Source organism: Sphaerodactylus townsendi, linkage group LG08, assembly GCF_021028975.2.
Source record: "Sphaerodactylus townsendi isolate TG3544 linkage group LG08, MPM_Stown_v2.3, whole genome shotgun sequence".
Taxonomy (NCBI): domain Eukaryota; kingdom Metazoa; phylum Chordata; class Lepidosauria; order Squamata; family Sphaerodactylidae; genus Sphaerodactylus; species Sphaerodactylus townsendi.
In genome coordinates, this window is record NC_059432.1 from 103,910,219 (window position 1) to 103,924,753 (window position 14,535).

Consider the following 14,535-nt stretch of genomic DNA (forward strand, 5'->3'; position numbering starts at 1 on the left):
AGATATTGGCCACTATTCAGTGGAGACACTTAAGTTGTTGGAGACACTTAAGTGTGCGTAAGAAACCTGTGTGCACCTCACTGTGGCCTATATTTATATTTCTGAAGAGATCAATTATAATACATTGTTTTTAAGATTTCCCACAGTTAAGTTTAAGATACTGGTGATGATGGAAAGTATCATCAAGACATCTGACCTATGGCGACCTCATAGGGATTTTGAGGCAAGAGACGTTCAGGGTTGGTTTGCCATTGCTTGCCTCCTCATGGACTTAAAGTGTTCTGAGGGCCCCATCTCCTCAGATTTTGGATGCTGAGTTTTGAATGGGAGTTGAATGGGTAGAGTTTTGAATGGGAGATGCTGAGGAAGTTCAGGGTTGCTACGTACAGGTTGGCTACTCACCGCTGAATGTCTCTTGCCTTCGAAACCCTGTGAGGTTACAGTGGGTAGGTTGTGACTGGATGTGCTTCTCACCACCACCACCATCCCCATCATATTTGCTTTGAAATGAAGGTCTAGCCTGGATGAAAGAGTGGATTTTTTTTTCGGATTCTAAACTGTTGGCACTAGAAACAGAAGTTTTAAAATTTGGTATTCATGCTTTTCTACATTATAACAAAATTACAGCTAACAAGCAAGTCAATAACCATATAATAAAATGTTCTTTATTCAAAGTTTGGAATAAATACAGACACAAACTTTATATATACTTACCTTTATGGACGTCTCCACAAGAGGCCTTTTTTGGTAGGTTTCATAATATACAAAATTGGATATCTTATGCAGATATCTTAAACATTAAAGTAATAGATGGTTGTAAATATGAAATGAAATCTTTTCAAATACTTCAAGAACAAAATATAAAAGTGGATTGGTGGCTTTATTTACAGCTGCAAAATTGTTTTCGTAAAGATAAGAATAGATTGAAATCTAACTTGCAGCCTGATCGATTATTTCAGTTAATGCAGAAATCTGTTAAGAATTTAATTGGTAATATATATAGATTTTGTTTAGAACTTGATTTAGAAATGGAATACGTAAAGGACTACATGATCAATTGGGCGAGAGACCTGGGACATAACATACTATTAGAATCTTGGGCGAGATTATGGAAGAATGCATTAAACTTTACTAAAAGCAATTATATAAAGGAAAATTACTATAAAATGTGGATGCGTTGGTATACTACTCCAGTCAAGTTGGCAAAAATGCATCGCATCTCGGATAAATGCTAAATTTATTCACCAGTGGTGGTTTTGTAAAACTGCTAGTTAATTCTGGAACATGATCTGTAGAGAAATTAATTTTATTTTAAATACCAAAATCTCTCTAAAACCTGAAATATTTTTACTGGGCATAATAGATTTTAAGTTAAGTAAATTTCAGGTATCATTATTTGAGTATTTAGTGGTTGCAGCTAGAATTTTATGGGCGAAATATTGGAAATCCAACCAGAGCTCATCAAAACGTGAATGGCAAGTCAAAGTGTTAGAATTAGTTAAATATGCTAAAATAATAGATGAAACGCAACGCAAAACGGATGAATCTTTTCCGTTACAATGGCAATATTGGTTTCAATATATACAGACACATGTGTTACAAAAATGATAATAATATGTATTAAGAAGATTACAAAAAAGTAGAGAATGTTTGGAAGTCCAAATTTATTTGGTTTTTATTTGTTTGTTTATTTTCAATTTTTCTTCTCTTCTCCTTATTTCTCTACACTCGATTATTCTCTTCTATCCCCTCCCTTCCCCTCACAAAGTTCCTCTTTTTAAATTTGTTTTGTTGGGTTTTTTTAAGATGGATATACTGGATCTATTGTATTTAAGGTAAATAGTATGTGTATGTAAACAGACTATACCTTGTTCTTTTGCACTTTTTTGTTATGAATTTGTTGAAAACTAATTAAAATTAATAAAAAAGCAATGCAGCACACACAAAAAGAAATGAAGGTCGTGCAAAAGGTAACTGATACTCATAAGATACTAGCTGAGTGTTAATTAGTACTTGTGAACATTGGTGCAAGGCGTGTGAAGTAGTGCCCAGTAGCAGAGCGTTCTTCAATAGAGGTTTGTCCAATTAAAGAAAAATTCCTAATCTTACATGTTTAAACTCTGTAATCACCACTAAGATAACTTTGGTAGACAAGCCTTCCCTGCTCTTGGCTCTGCATGGGAAGTACGCTTGGGCAGCGGTTTGAGGCAAATGAACTGGATTTGTCACAAGAGATTCTTGAACTAAGGCAGACTTTCTTGAACTGGCTGTTGTGGGTTTTCCAGGCTGTATGCCTGAGTTCTGGTAGTTCTAACACACAATGAAGCACATATTACTGTGATGTGCCTCTGAAGAGGCCAACCATTCATGCAGGCGAAACATTAAGAGCAAAAACTACCAGACCACAGCCACACAGCCCAGAAAACCTGTAGCAGTCAGTCGATTCTGGCCATGAAAGCCTTTGACAATATGTTGTTTCTTAGACTCTTTAAACTTTTGAAAATCACTGGTATGGGGAAATGGTTTTATGAACAGGGTGATGGTTCATACTTGTAAACCTATGCTATGCCAAAGGCTGCCTATGTAATGTGATGCAGTTCTCCAAGTTCCTGTTTCTTTGTATCAGTCATGTGCAACTAAAATATACTGCTGGTGTATCACTTATTTGTATTGTGGTTGCCATGCTACAGTTAGCAAAGTTGTTGCAATTTTGCAGGATTATGTTTGTTCTGAAATTAGTTACCTGAGATGTGAAATTTTTGGCAATTAGTTACCTGAGATGTGAAAATATTGGCAATCATGAGGGACAGATTAATTTATCATAGGGTGGTTGTGGAGAAGCTGCTTTTTCTGTGTGGTGTTGAAGGCTTTCACGGCTGGAATCATTAGGGTGTTGTGGGTTTTTGGGGTTGTATGGCCGTGTTCCAGTAGCATTTTCTCCTGACATTTTGCCTGCATCTGTGGCTAGCATGGTGCCAGCCACAGATGCAGGCGAAACGTCAGGAGAAAATGCTACTGGAACACGGCCATACAACCCCGAAAATCCACAGCACCCTAGCTGCTTTTTTCTGCAATTTTTGCTATCATGTTTTCCAATAGTTCTATGACAAAGGAGGCAAAAAAGAGCATCTTGAAAGGCTGCACAAAAGTTTTGGTGAATTAGGATGGATTACAGCAACACACTGTATAGGTCTTCTCTAATCGATATGACTTAATGGGATGACTTTCTAAATAGTGTTAGATGTATTACCAATGTTTTATCTGAAAAATGCATGTGCCTATGCAATTGTAATGTGCAGGAGAAACCCAAGCATACATATAAAATTGTATCTCTTCTGACTGAGAAATGCCTCATGACATCTTGTGTTTTTTTTACTTGCCCCACACTTTAAAAGGCTGACTGAACCAGTACATTGAGTAGACAAACACAGTTGTAGTAAACTTTTCTACTGTTATCAGTCTGCCGTTCAGTCTTACAGGCTAAAATTTAAAGTACTGCAATGCCTTTCATGTGCACCAATCAAAATATTATGAACTGGGTGTGCAGTCTTTTGAGTTCTCCAGAACTCTTCATCAGGCTGGCTGTTTTAGAAAAGATGGGGGGGGGAGTTTTGTAGGGAAATGGTATTTCAGTTCATTGTGGAAAGATCCTTGGTTTATAGTTTATGTACCATGTTGGGTGTAACCAGTTTGAAATTGCATTGAATCCTTCTGAAATGAAGAAGCCAAATAGTATCCTTCATTTGAGAATATTAAAGACAATGGTTAATCAGATGTCTTTGCAGTCCTGAAAGGAACATAGTCAGGTTCTCTGAAAAGTTTGAAAGCAAAATGGAGTGGTGTTTTTATATAAGCCTAACTAAAAAATAGTTTAGATGAGGCAAATCGAGATACAAAAGAATAAAGGGAAGTGTTTATTTGGGGGGGGGGGGGAATAAAAAGATAAAAGTTCTTGAACAGTGTAGTTGGTAGAGAAGTTCAAAATTGACCCTGTCACGTGCGTATTTGAGTGTAGACTGTGCAGGTATGGCACTGTCCAACGGTTTCTGACATGTACAAAAAGAAGAGTTTGGGTATGCCTCCCTTTCTCTCCTATAAGGGGCTTACAAACTTCTTCTCTTCCTCTCCTTACAACAAACACCTTGTGATATTGGTGGGGCTGAGAGAGTCCTGAAAGATCTGTGATAACCCAGCATACTAAGGATAAAACTGTTGGTCTTAAAGGTGCCACTGGACTCACACGTTTTCCTACTGCTTCAGAGCAATACAGCTACCCACATGGATTTACATTAAGTTGATGGGAGCCTGGACAACCGTGGCAGTGTACCATTTCTAAAGGAAGAAGAGTTTGGATTTATCCCCCACCCCTTCTCTCTTTTAAGGAGTTTTAAGGCGGCTTGCAAACTCCTTTTCCCTTCCATACCCCACAGCAGACTACTTGTGAGGAACAGAGAGGCAAAGCCTTTATGAAAGGCAACTACATTTTGCAGCTTTGAAAGTCAGCTTCCAACTTTCAAATGGCTGATTTGATCGGTGTATAATCTCTGCCACTACATGAGCTGCTTTCTGCTGCCTGTGAGTCATATATCTCTTTTTGGATTGAGCCTTGCTCAACTGTCTCACGTTCACTGACAAGTTGCATAGCTGTAAGGTTATTTTAGGCTATCTGGTTTTGATAGTAGGGGGCTCTGAAGAGGACAGCAGTTAATTTCAATATTAATTTAAGTATTCATTCTTTTCTTCTCTATTCCCTCACTTTAAAAAGATCTAATCTTTTTGATTTACTTTTTGGATGGTTTCAGTGACTAATGTGATTTTGAAAAGTAGCATTTGTAATGCATTTTATAAAGAGTACAGCAGGAATAATAAACTTCCTGGACAGCTGAAGTAATTCAAACCAATGTAAAAGCTTTCAGAAGAATTGTTTCTTTCTGTATTGCTGTGATCGTTCAAAGAACTTTGATGCTGTGTGACTGATTAGTTTCATTGAGACTTAGATGATAAATGTCTGCTTCCAAAGTGCTCTGGGTTGAATCCTTAAAGCTTCTTAGACTGATAAAACTCCTGAATATGAGCTAGATCTCGAGTATCTCTTCCACTAAAGGTAGCCCTTTCCTTCCCATAACTGCTGAGTTGTGATCATGCATAGGTACTAAACACATCTGTTTGAAATATTTGCTAGGGTTTATGATTTTGATCCACAAATGATCCACAAATGAAGTGTTGGAATTCTAGCATTTTTCAAACAAATATGTAGAAATTTGCTTCAGTTGCCTCTTGCATGAATACACTAACATGATGGTTTTCAGACATTTTTTTAAATTTAAAACCTTTTAAAGCTGCCTTTTTCCCAGTGGAGCAATCTAAAGTAGTGAACAATAAAATATTACAACAATATTAAAGCACGCACACACAGAAAACATTATGAAAATAAGGTACACGAATGGATTCGGAACCACTGAGAATCAGTGAAGAAACGTCAGACAAAACAGAAAAGTTTATAGAAGGGGACTGACAACTCTTCCTGTGGAGGGAATGCCATAATTTTGGTGCCCTGACTGTGGAGTCTGTTTTTTGCATAGCCACCCATCTAGCTTCAAATGGCAGTAGTACCTGAAACAGGACCTCTGAAGGTAATCATAGTAATAAGAGCTGGGTAATTTAATACGGGAGTAGGTGGTCCTTGCAGTATCTTGGCCTTAGACCATAGGAAGCTTTAAAGTTCAATTCCAGCACCTTGACTTTCTCCTGGAAGCAAATGGAAGCTGGTGCTGATGGAACAAGATGGAACAAGAATGGAATGATACGATCCCCTTGACCAGCTGGGATTTTAGCCAGAGCTTTCTGTATCAATTATAGCTTCTGGGCATTACACAGGGGACTCTGATGGACTGTAGAAGAAAAAATGTTTTTTTGAAAGTGCAGGTCTGTCTGAAGCAAAGCATTGTTTGCCAGTCAGAGTGAGGCATAAAGGCTTAGGGACACGAGAAGCCACCTGATTTACTGTGTGTACTCTGACTGGCTTGATGAATAGATGATGCAGAGGACCCTTGACAGAGCATTTGAAGAGACTTTTGGTCTTTAGAGTTCCTGGAACTATCGTGCCTTAACTGAGTTTTAAGGCATGATATCTCTGAGAGGAGTAGCTCAGTCAAGATGTGACTGTCCACTAATATCAGCTTGCAAGCTGTGGTGAAAGCAATAACATATATAGACTGGAAGAACTGGTGGAGGGGTTTATAAAGGGGCCAACCTCAAGGCCACATATAGATATAAACCAGCAAGGAATATCTTTAAGTGAGGGAGAAATTCCAGATTACCAATTAGTCTGGGGTACTGGGTTTTGCTTTGTGTCACCTCAGTAGAGTGTTTTGTGTTTTAGTTGAGGGTTTTCTAACAGGGAGGGCTGAGGGAAGGTACTGAGTATATGCACCAGGTCTTTTAGAACCCTGGGTGTGTGAACAAGCCATTAGCCAGAACATCTTAAATGTAAGGAACTGCACCATCTTAGAAACAACTATATAACATCTGAGCTGGACTGAAACCGAACAATCTTATTAAGTCTGTGTTGGAAAAGCCAAATACTGAATCTCTGTGCTAAGATTTAGTGTATATATTTCTCCTCCCTTATTTGCCTCATTCATTCCATTTCTCCAAGTTATTCATCTTCCTTTCCCATTTCCTTGCTCTTAATAAGCGTATTATTATGTTTAAGTTTAAAATCTTCCTCAGTACGTACTTTGTGTGCCTTATTAAGAAGTTTGCCTAGAAAAGCTTTAAGTCAACCAGGATACTTTACCTTCTAGGTCAGTTACAGGGTTGAGGGAAAGAACTTTTGTTCCATATGCAACCACATTTTTGAGGCGCCTCAAACTCTGACAGGAAAAAGACAGGAAAAATCTGATGAGCTAGGCCAGAGAATGATTTCCCTGCTTGAAGAAGAAAAGAAGGTGCAGGGGTCTGTCACAGGAGTGTTCACTGCAGTAGTAGCATGGATTGTGATTTGTATGCATAGATGTGTTCAGAATACTCTCCAGCGAGAGCCAAGGTGGTATAGTGGTTAAGAGCAGGTGGACTCTAATCTGGTGAACCAGGTTTGTTTCCCCCATTCCTCCACACTAAGCCTGATGGGTGACCTTGGGCTGGTCACAGTTCTCTCAGAACTCTCTTACCCCCATTTGTTTCACAAGGTGTCTGTTGTGAGGAGGGGAAGGCATTTGTAAGCCACTTTGAGACTCTTTAAAGGTACAGAAAAGTGAGGTATAAATCCAAACTCTTCTCTTTAGTATGAAATGCAGGGAGGAAGCTTCTATCTGAGTCTTCTACCACCTCAATTACTCATGTTTGAATTTACTGTAGGTTTTTAAAGTCGTAGTCTTTTCCCCTGAAATAATGATTTTTATCTGCTCCTTATTTTAATCCAGTAATTTTTATGAGCTCCTTATTTTAATCCAGTGCTTCAGTACACTACAATATTGTGGGCAGGGTGTGATTGAGCCCCACTGCCTCAAAAGAGGTTTGCCAAAGTTCAGGGGGCAAAAAAAGAGGAAAATTTACCAGTTGAGCTGCAAGTGCCCTAAGCAGGTGAATGGGCTGCGCCTGCCTTTTTGGTGGTGTAAGTCTACACCATGTGGGTGTGTGTGTGTCCCATGGGCTATAAGCTCCTAGGAAGCTGACTAAATTCAGCTTCACCCTGGGAATACCTCCATCAGTGCTGTCACTGGCTCCTATGGTAGAGAGGCGCCAGCGCAGCCTTCTTGCCTGGGTGACATGTTGCCATGTGGTTCCCTGGCACGACGCAAATACCCCTGGCATCAGCATGCATACTGCTTGTGCTGCATGGAGTGGCATTGTCCCAGTGATGGGGGTCACACTGGCTCCACAGTCCTTTTGTCCCTGTCCCCGGATTGTACCGTAAAGTAATTGTCAGGACTTTGTTTTTAGTAAAGTGAATGACACTTTGTAGTGGGGGTTTACTGTGTTCTGGTGGTTAATGTTGGACTAGGACACAGGTGTCAAACTTGCGGCCCTCCAGATGTTATGGACTACAGTTCCCATCATCCCCTGCCAGCATGATGCTGGCAAGGGATGATGGGAACTGTAGTCCATAACATCTGGAGGGCCACGAGTTTGACACCTATGGACTGGGATCTGGGAGACCCAGGTTTAATTCCCCACTTTGCCATGGAAACGGACAGTGGACCAGGCATACATTCCCAGCCTAACCTACCTCACAGGGTTGCTATGAGGATAAAGTGGCAGAGAAGGTGCTGCTGTAAGCAATTTCGGTTGCTTTTTGGGGTGAACAGCATCGTATGAATGAAGGAAATACTGATGTGAAATCAGTGAATTGAATGGTGAAATCTAGATATGAAAGGGGATGCAGTAGGTTTGCTGAGATGCCTTGTTAATAGCTGGAGGTCAGTCTAATTAGATCTGCAGAAATCTAGAGGTCAGCTAACTAGATTTGCTGAAACGAAATGGATGTCCTTGTACACAGCTGTTCTTCAGTTTAGCATGGTCAGTAAAATCAGTGACTGATTCTAAATCAAGTAGTTATTTGATCAGTAGCAATAGACCTGTGGCTCCAGGAACTACACCCCACGCTTCTGTCAGCATGGCCAATTGGCCATGCTGGTAGGGGCTGATGGGAATTGTAGTTCCTGAACATCTGGAGAGCCGCAGGTTCCCTACCCCTGGGCTAGGCAGTCAGTTTTTTAGTTGAAAGAAAATAATTCTTTTCTGAGAGACCAGGTAAAAGAGAAAGTGGAAACCTTTAAAACTACATGTGGTTCTGTTGCAGGATTTCAGAATTGCTAGTTAACCTTGGAGGGACTCCCTTTAATTTTTTTTTTTGGGAGGTTCCTTGGTCAGTTGCTCCCTTTGCTAAATTGGCCAAAGTGCCTCAAGTTATTGGAACTGGTTAAAATGCTGCTGCTGTCTTTCTGAGAGAATGAATTTGATCTTCTCTTGGAGTCTGGAGAGAAACTTGCCCCTTTGTTGCTCGTTGGTTTAGAACCAAATGAGATTCTTCACCTGCTGCTTCTTTTGACACTTGGTGGGCATCAGTCTCTGTTGTTGGAGGAAAGAATTCTCTTGCAAGTTCTTTATAAAATATATCTCGCTCTCTATTTGGTAATCTAGCACTTAAAAAAATAGTTTAGGTATTCTTTGGGATCCTTTTTGCCTCTCCAGACCTAGAGGGCCTGGGCTAGCCTCATCTCATTGGGTCTTGGAAGCTAAGCTGGGTTGGTGGGTTTTGGATAGGGTTGCAGGCCATGGCAAACCACCTCTGCATGTCTCCTGCCTTCAAAACCATGTGGGGTCACCACAGATAGGTTGTGAATTGATGGCACTTCGCGTCACCATCACCAGTATGGCATATTTATTTGGAAATCAAGATAGTGCAGGAGGCAAGCCAGACTCTTATTTTGTCTCAGTTCAGGTTTTCGCATACTGTAGGAAATAGCGGACAAAAGAGGCAATCAGTATGGCAAGTGCACAGTAGAAGGAAACTGCTCGTCATTAACAGCATTGTTATTTAATGGCTGAGAAGAATGTTTAACAAAAGGAAGAGCTCCTGGTGTATTGTTAAGGAAATAACTGAATTACCTTAGTGCAGGTGAGTTTGAAAAAAAGCAAGAAGGAATAAGAGAAAAACAAAAGGGGGTTCCTGGTAATACAGTTAAGTTCAGCACTTCAGTGGAGGTTCACCAGAAGTAAATAAAACTGAAGATCGTTGTTTCATTGGAGAGCAAGACTTAACTATTTACCATTGAGGCAGTCGTTCCTATAAATGTACTTCTCATTCAGTCAAAGCCCAGTCTTGTTTTAGTAGAGCTTAGAAGCATTTTCAGCTGAGGCAGAGTTTTGGGTAGAAGTATAATGGGGAAAGCGATCAAGATATTGTGTGGCAAGAAATAAAAGATGTGGCAAAGTATGTTAGCTTCACTTTTTTTAATTTAAATTTTTATTGTATCATTTGAATTTTACAGTTTATAGTAATTTTCTTCTTCATACATTTTCAAACAATACTTTTCCCCTTTTCTCCCTCCCCCCATTGCTTCTTCTTCATAGTTTTGTCACACAAACAGCAGTAAGTTCATTCTCTATAGCCTCTTCTCCCATATTTCTTCATTGACTCGAGCTTCTTTCATCCAGTCCACGTATATTATCCATATCTTCAAAATTTCATTCTGTTTATCTTGCCGCGTCTTATTTTTGGTTAGTATATCGAAAATATCAAGTGTCACTTGTCCCCAGATATATTCTAACCATCTCTGAAGTGTCCATTTTTTCTTTTCTTTCCAGCCCAAGGCTATTGTTGCATGGGCTGCTTTGATCATTATTTTATAACTATATTGTTTGTCCTCCCTTCTGTCTTCCATTACACCCATGAACATTAAGTCATTATTTAAATCAATATTTATCTTTATCAGTTTCTTGATATATAACAATACAATTGTCCAAAAAATTTTTACTTCTGCACATTCTATCCACATATGGCTATAATCTGCCTCTTGGTCTCCACAGTGCCAGCATTTAGAACTAAGTCCTTTTATCATACATGCTAGTTGTTTTGGTGTTCTATACCATTTCAAGTATGTTAGCTTCACTTGTCACAAAATTCTCCCAATAACTGAGTCTCGGGTTTTGATGACCACTCTCTTCTTGTTTTGGGAATAAATACAAAATGTGCAAAATACTGTTGATTCCTTTCTTTCCAAGATGCATATATTGCTGCCCCAGGAATTTAATTCCCAACCCATTTTTAATTGCTCCTGAAGTATTGTGTCCAAGCTTTATAGCAGTTTCAAAGGTCTATGTGATCCAAAGGAAGAAATCCTTATAAGCTACTGCTGTAGGATTCCAGGTTAATGTGAATAAATTAAATTTTTATTTATCTATTTTCTTTAGCTTAATGGTTACAAGAAGTAATTTATCTTAGTTTCTGTAGAGAGTAAATCAGTTTGAGGCAGTAACTTCTGGCTGCAGTGACTTTCATTTCACATAAATTTATTATCTCACTCTATCTAAATCCCTGTGACCATATTGGTATTTGACTCCATTTCCGATCTCCCAGTGAATTCTATGTGTATTCAGTCTATTTCTTTGGGCAGTTTTGTACTTTATATAAGCCTAGGAAGGATTCTAGTCGTAAATCTGCTTTCTAGGCTGTTAACATGCTGTCCTCCATTTTTTATCCCCTTCTCACTCACAGTCTGACTTACTCTTTTTAAAAAATCTCTTTCCTGCCCCTCTCAAGTGTCAACCAATCACCTCACTTTCTCATCCCCCTTTCACCTCTCTTTATTCTATAACTTACCTCTCATTTAAAGACACATACACGCACCGTTTTAAATTATTACACAGCTGTTGATCAAAGATCCTTCATGGGTGGTATCTTATTCAGCGGACTTTTAACAAAACCTGCATTTGTTTACATTAATGATTGTCTTTCTCTCTGCAACTCAAGGTCACACAGTGAACCCAGTACGTTCAGTAGGATGAAGAGACATCTGATAATCTGAAATTAAGCAGATTTAAAAGCTGCAAAACAAATAAGCCAAGAAATGCTTGAGTGCTCTTTTATCTTCTTCTTGCTCATGTCATGGAGATTGAAGACTTCCTGAATTAAAGTAAACTGCAGTTTATTGTAACATGAAATTCTGCAAGACAGTAAACTTGTGGGTTTTTCTGGCCTGCACAAATTGGACGATAAGAATTAAACTGTAGTTTAGAATCTTGGTTTAGGCAAAGCAGTTTTTTTTAAATTTTGCCCAATTTGGATGCTAAAAGAAACAGTTTCAGGCCTGGAAGTTTTCGGTCTTTGTGCCACATGGGAGAGGAGTGGGGAGTAGAGTAGGATGATGCAGAAGGCCTTGTCATCTCTCCACGTCCACCAGGAGAAGTTCTTAAAAAACAGACAAAAAAGATGGCATCTCTGTAGGGTATCAAAGCCTGTAGAGGATCAACCCAGTTCCTTGGGCTGAAGCCTTTGTAGGGTGATGCAGTGTTTATCTGTTTGCAAAGGATGCAAAATTACTTTACCTATGGTCTCTACAATCCCTCTTTCCTCCTACATTCCACCTTTTACACTGATATTTTTCTAGTATTTAATATGTCAATCACTACCTGACTTAGAATTAATCCAAAAGAACCAACCCTATCTATCAACTTTTTGCATACTGATGCTGTTAATTTAATAACTGCTTTTCTGCCTTTTCCAGGCGTACTGAGTTGCATTTTACTTTATCCTTGAAATAAAGCACCAGCTGAGTAGGAGGATTGTCTATATTTGAATGTATGTTAAATGGCTGGCTTGGTGAAATGACAACTAAGATTAAGTGGTTCCATTACCTTTTAAAGCAGGAATTTGAATTCTGAATGAATTAGATATGATTAGGCTGTTGCTCTTAGAACTTTCCCTAAGATTTTTGGAGAAAATATAAGGTAAACTGGCAGAATGTAGAGGCAAGCTTCATGTCCTTTTTGTGCTATGATGGGATCTGGGTGTGATACGTAGATAGACTTTTTCTAGAATCTACACTAGTCATTCATTGCCTTTGATTCCTGAAGATGGCTGATTCCATAATTGTTTGCTATATTAATGTAGTAGTCAGTCCAGCAAGGCATTGATATGAATGCGAGAATTGCTGTACACTTGCTTTGTATAGCAATTTTAAAAAGGTCTCCGACTATGAAGATGCTCAACACTGGAAAAACGAACTATTAGGCCTTTGTGTGTAGAACCTGAGCTGTGTTGCTTGAATATTTGAATGAGGGTTTTAGCTAGGTAGTAGGCAGTAAAGATGGAACAATAGAGGGCCTTACCAGGCCAGTAATTGCCATAGAAACAGGTCTATGCAATTTGAACTGCTGACCTTGGTGATTCTAATAAATCATAGTTCTATTAATTTTTTTTACATAAAGAGGTCCTGTGACAAGGAAAATATGAAAACCGTTTTTCGGTGATGGCTTCTTCCATATTACAGTACTTAATTTCATGTTGGATATTCATGACTGGTTCAGGTTAAGCTTATTATCTTAGTTTGGGAGATGCTCCCTCCTGCCCAGTAACTGTCAAAATGGTCTTTGAGAAATTTTCATATTCAGCAATTCGTGAAGGTAGGTGGGCCCAACTCCTGTGTTCTCATAAGTCTGGGTGACTGCAGGTTTCAGCAGTTCTTTGCTGAAGTGTGCAGTAGGAGGAACGGTCTGCAGAAATACCTGGACCGTACAAATGTGCCTCAACCATAAGCCTGGTGGAACAGCTCTGTCTTGCAGGCCCTGAAGAATGGCCTAATACCCCTTAAAGCCCCTTGGGCTCTAGGTCCAGAGTGTCTGAAGGAGTGCATATTCCCTCTTGTGCCTTGAGGGTCAGTTTGGAAGGCTCTGCTGGCTGACGTTCAATGAGAGGCTACCTGATCTAGGGCCTTCTCAGTGGTGATGCTGTATTTGTGGAACTATCTATGAAAGGAAGGACCCATCTATCTGACTGTCTTATGCCTTTTGTTTGTTTGTTTCAAAGTACCTATGGTTGGGGTGGTGGGGTTGAACCTTAGTTCATAATGATGGGGAATCTGCTGGTTGATTTGTAAGTTGACTTGAAGTATTTGCCATTATATGACAAATGTTTTAACTATTTAAGTTGTGTTTAATATGAAAACCATTTTAAATTGAGTTTAATATGAAAATGAGAGCCATTGTGGTGTAGTGGTTAAGGTGTTGGGCTACAATCTGGGAAATCCAGGTTTGAAGTCTGATTCTGCTGTGGGCACTTGCTGGGTGGTCTTGGGCCAGTCATGCTCTCTCAGCCTCAACCCTGGTAGGTGTTTGGGTGGGAGACTCAGGAAAACCCAAGGTTGTTGGGTGGAGACCAACCACCACCCAAAGTGTCTTGCTTTGAAAACCCTATGGAGTTACAATAAATCAGGGGTGACTTAATGGCAAAGAAAGAAAAGAAAAAAGTTTTCACACTGTAAGTTACTGTGAAATCGTGACACTTTACAAAATGTTAAATAGGTTTTAATTAGCAAGACATTTCTGTCTCTCCCCACCCATCCCAAAGACTGAATCTTCATTGTGACTGAGACGCTTGAATGTAGCACAGATAACTGTCAGCTTGTTGGGATGTACTAAAAGGGAAAGTGGAATCTGGGGTGCTCGTGGTTTCCGGGGTGTATTCTAGTAGCATTTTCTCCTGATGTTTTGCCTGCATCTGTGGCTGGCATCTTCAGTGGAACCCCTTCTTAACTCACGTATGAAGTGGTAAATCATATTTATTTTAAATGTTTTGTGCTAGTTTTCTGAAAATCTTGAGTATATAACAAAATACAAATGTGGTAGTTCCCAACCTTTTAAAGTATGAGGACCGTTTTAAACATTTTTATGTGTGGTTGTAGTGGTAATTATACATTGATTGAGAAAATACATAATGATAGAAAGTTCAAAATGATGGGGCTTAGTGTACATATGGCCTTATGAACCCCCCTTACAATAAGTCTGGCCCCTCCCGTGGGATACTGTGCCCTG

At 39.4% G+C, this 14,535-nt stretch overlaps 1 protein-coding gene across 1 annotated transcript in view; it reads left to right on the forward strand.

Moving 5' to 3' along the window:
- Positions 1 to 14,535, forward strand: part of FXR1 (FMR1 autosomal homolog 1) — a 47,407-nt gene that overhangs the window by 5,772 nt on the left and 27,100 nt on the right. The gene's annotated exons all lie outside the window — the stretch shown is intronic.